The 5,000-nt window shown below is 28.4% G+C and overlaps 1 protein-coding gene across 1 annotated transcript in view; it reads left to right on the forward strand.

The window, feature by feature from the left end:
* The window catches only part of LOC137642417 (calcium-activated chloride channel regulator 1-like), a 347,063-nt gene that overhangs the window by 304,987 nt on the left and 37,076 nt on the right, over nt 1-5,000 (forward strand). The window lies entirely within an intron of this gene.

Consider the following 5,000-nt stretch of genomic DNA (forward strand, 5'->3'; position numbering starts at 1 on the left):
AGCAAAAATATATGGCTTATTTGAATATATATATATATATATATATATATATATAGAAAATCAATTACGTTCACTCAGAATGTTTTATGACGAGTATCTGCAAGACAATACGAATTTTTTTATAAAACAATCGTTAATAAAATATTCTAATTAATGAACAGTAAGAATGGCTAGGTCTGACCGTTATACTGTATAAGCTTGTAACCCCGAGGGCTCTTTCAGTATGTACGGGCATAATGTAAATTGTATACTAAGTATATGGTCCATAACAATATCTTTGAGCCAGGCAACGGTCGGGTTAATGGAAGAGGCAACAGATGGAGCTAGTGTCGCGTTATTTGCAAGACGTTGGTATGAGAAATATTTGGGTCCCGGATCTACATGTTGTATTTTTGCTTTTATTTATTCATGTAGGAGAGATATTATTATTATTATTATTATTATTATTATTATTATTATTATTATTATCATTATTATTATTATTATTATTATTATTATTATTATTATTATTATTATTATTATTATTATTTCCTAAATAAAAAATAGCAGTGAATTTTCATTGGCATTAATTTTTTATTGCAATGAAAGATCTTTCTTGAATTATATAAAAAATTAATCAGAGTGAATAACTTTTTTCCTAAATAAAAAATAGCAGTGAATTATTCAGTGGCATTAATTTCACAAATTAATGTTTCATAGAGAATTGTATAAACAATAACTAATGCAAGCTATGAAAAAGTTATTGTGTTAGGATAAATATTTATATTTTTCTCAGCTTGGCCTTTAACAAATATATGATAGTGAATTAATTACTTTTTGAATACGTTGGTCTTGGCAGTTACAAAGAGTTTTTGAACAGAAAAGTATTCAAATAGAGTCTTATAGTTTTTAGTTGTTGAATTCAATAGCATTTTTTTTAGCAATAATGTTCCATTTTTTCGTCCACATTTTAAAAGTAATGAAACATTGCGTGCGTAAACATACTGATATTGAATCTAAAAATAAGTGGCATAGAAAAATAAAATAGGGGACAATTTTATTTTTTATGTAGTTGATATTTTACTATCGGTATTTTATGTCATTTTGAAGAATTTGAAAAACTTTTTGAGGGGCTTAAATGTACACAGACGTGGCTCATGATATGCAAATATATATATTTACTGCTCTTGCTGCTTTCATTGTTTCCAATTGTTGAGTCGTTGATGAACCCCTGGAAAACTAGTCTGACATCAAGTAAAAAGCTCATTCATGTACTAGGCAGTATATAGTCTTAAGATGAAAATGATATATGTATATATATATATATATATATACATATATATATATATACATATATATATATATATATATATATTTATATACATACATATATATATATATATATATATACTGTATATAATAGATAATTTTAGAACAGTTTCTGAAAAGAGGAAAAAATTAAAGATTGAGAATCATACTAATCCCGTAATAATAACAAAGAGAGAGAGAGAGAGAGAGAGAGAGAGAGAGAGAGAGAGAGAGAGATATTTACTCTTGTCCTAGATCCTTTTAAGAGATTAGGAATACTAGTATTCAATATAGAAAAATAAAAAAAAGAAGAGGCATCTGCTGGAAATCCAGTTTAGTCGTAGACCATTTTAACTCTATTTTGAAAATAGGGAAGAATAAGAGAATGAACATCATAACAGCAACAAAAAGAAATAAGAGACGGATGCTGGGAATCCACTCTAGTCGTATATAATATTCACTGTATTGCTGTAAAGAGGAAAAAAATCATTCGAAAATTCCATTCATCTCGTAACAAAAAAAAAAAAAAAAAAAAAAAAAAAAAAAAAAAAAAAAAAAAAAAAACAACAACAACAACTGGCGGATGCTATAAATCCACTTTTGTCATAGATAATATTCACCCTATTCCTAAAAAAAAGAGAAGAAAAAATAATCGAATGAAAGTCCTGTTAATCCCCCCCCCCAAAAAAAAAGCGGATGCTGGAAATCCACTCTTGTGCATAATTTTCACTTTATTCCTAAAAAGAGAGAAAAGATAGCGAATGAAAATCCTCTCATGCCGTAAATAATATTCACCCTATTCCTGAAAAGAGGAAAATAATTGAAAATCCTATGAATCCGTAACAGCAACAAAAAGAGAAAAAAAAAGAGGCGGATGCTGGAAATCCACTCTTGTTGTGGATAGTTTTCTCTATTCTAAAAAGAGAAAAAAAGCGAATAAAAATCCTCTCATGTCGCAGATAATATTCACCTTATTCCTGAAAAGAGGAAAAGAATTGAAAATCCTATTAATCCGTAACAGCAACAAAAAGAGAAAAAAAAAGAGGCGGATGCTGGAAATCCACTCTTGTCGTGGATAGTTTTCTCTATTCTAAAAAGAGGAAAAAATAAGCGAATGGAAATCCTATTAATCCCGTAACATTAACACAAACAAAAAGAAAAAAAAGATGAAGAGGCGGATGCTGTTCGATTGATGCATCCTGACGTAGGGCCTGTTTATCTCGTTAATTGCCTGCTAGATGGCTCCTGTGCAGGCAGATGGTTCGTGACATCACTGTAGTTTTTACTTTCAAGAACGTCCTGTTGTGTAAGGCACCGGTGATAAAAATAGATCCGTAAAAAGTAGAACGCGAGGATGAAATGACATGTAAAGAAAAAAAGATGTCATGAAGGAATCTGTATTTTTATCACTGATGATCTTGTGTGTTTGTTTATTTGCTCGTCTTATTTAACATTTTATCGTTTATTTTTTTTTCTTTAATCTTATCATTGGTGTTAAATTCAAAAACAGTCATATTTATGGAAAAGTATTAAGGATTTTACTAAGAAAAAACAATGTGCGTTCGTGTGCATTTGCTATTTTTATTCGAGGAAAAATAAAAATTTTATAGTTTATGTTGTAAAATTTTATCATTGCTGTGAAATTTAAAAACAGTCATATTTATGAAAAAGTATTGAGAATTTTACTAAGAAAAGCAATGTGCGTTCGTGTGCATTTGTCTTTTTTTTTATTGGAGAAGAAATAACATTTTATTGTTTATGTTGTAAAATTTTATCATTGCTGTGAAGTTTGAAATAAAGTACAGTCATATTCATGAAAAAGTATTAAGGATTATACCAAGAAAAACAATGTGCGTTTGTGTTCATTTACCTTTTTTTATTGGAGAAAAAAATAACATTTTATCGTTTATGTTGTAAAAATGTCATCGTTAGTGTGGACTTCAAAATCACAGTCATATTTATGGAATAGTATTAAGGATTTTACTAGGAAAAGCAATGTGCGTTCGAGTGCATTTGCCATTTTTATTGGAGAAAAAATAAGATTTTTAGTTTATGTTGTAAAATTTAATCATTGCTGTGAAGTTTAAAAGTACATTCGTATTCATGAAAAAGTATTAAGGATTTCATTAAGAAAAAGGAAAGTACGTTTGTGTTCAATTGAAATTTTTACTAAAGAAAAAAAATAACATTTTATCGTTTATTTGTAAAATGTTATCATTGGTGTAGAGTTATAAAAACAGTCACATTCATGAAAAAGTATTAAGAATTTTACCAAGAAAAAAGCAATGTACGTTTGTGTTCAATTGCTATTTTTATTAGAGAAAAGAATAACATTTTATCGTTTTGTTGTAAAATGTCGTCATTGCTGTGGAGCTCAAAATCACAGTCATATTCTCCAAAATGTGTTAAAAGATTTTGAAAAAAGAAAAAAAAATCACATATAATTATGCTAATTCCAAGGTACCCCATTTTCAAAATATAGTAATATTCGGATTGTGACACCATCTGGACCCGAATACCCAACCTTGACTCCAAGTTTTTTACCTTAACGGCGCAGGTCCGGTAACGCAATACGTTCAATGCCACTGAACATCTGGTGCTATACAGTGCGTATGCCCTGTAAAAACTGCCGTTATTATCACCCATGCTGACACTATTCACCTACTTCAGTTATGAAAATTGTTCATGACCTACCATACAAGTGGCATTTTTAGATTTCTTTCAGAAGCAGGTCTTCTGAAAAACATTTAACTTTTATGACATTCAACTTTTATGATTTTAATTGAATACTCTTATTTCTTATTTTATTTTATTTTTTATTTTTGTATACATAAATTAAATGTTACCGGCGTCAATGACCTTAGATGTCAGGATGCCTGAAAACTTGAAATCAATCAATCAATCAATCATAGCCTTTGCGTGAATTTTCACTTTTTGGACCAATTATTATTATTATTATTATTATTATTATTATTATTATTAGCCATGCTACAACCCTAGCTGGAAAAACAAGATGCTATAAGTCCAAGGGCTCCAACAGGGTAAAATAGTCCAGTGAGGAAAGGAAATAAGGAAATAAATATATGATAAGAACAAATTAGCAATAAATCATTCTAAAAACGGTAACAACGTCAAAACAGATATGTCATATATAAACTATAAAAAGACTTATGTCAGCCTGTTCAACATAAAATCATTTGCTGCAATACTTTGTCAGTACCCATGTTCCGTAAGTACTTGGCTGTGACCAAGTTGTGGAATGAACTTCGTAATTGGGTAGTTGAATCAGTAGAACTTCAAAAGTTCAAAGTTGCAACAAATGTTTTCATGTTGAACAGTGTGACATAAGTCTTTTTATAGTTATATATGAATTATCTGTTTTAATGTTATTGTTTTTTAAGATATTTTATTTTAATTATTCATTACTTTTTATATTGTTTATTTATTTCGTTTCCTCACTGGGTTATTTTTCCCTGTTGGAGCCCTTGGAATTATAGCATCTTGCTTTTCCAACTAGGGTTGTAGCTTGGCTAGTAATAATAATAATAATAATAATAATAATAATAATAATAATAATAATAATAATAATAATAATAATAATAATAATAATAACGGGTACTGTTTCTTAGTGATATCTATCAATATTATTATTATTATTATTATTATTATTATTATTATTATTATTATTATTAAGCTACAGCCCTAGTTGGAAA

The sequence above is a fragment of the Palaemon carinicauda genome, chromosome 6 (genome assembly GCF_036898095.1).
Source record: "Palaemon carinicauda isolate YSFRI2023 chromosome 6, ASM3689809v2, whole genome shotgun sequence".
In the NCBI taxonomy this organism is placed as follows: Eukaryota; Metazoa; Arthropoda; class Malacostraca; order Decapoda; family Palaemonidae; genus Palaemon; species Palaemon carinicauda.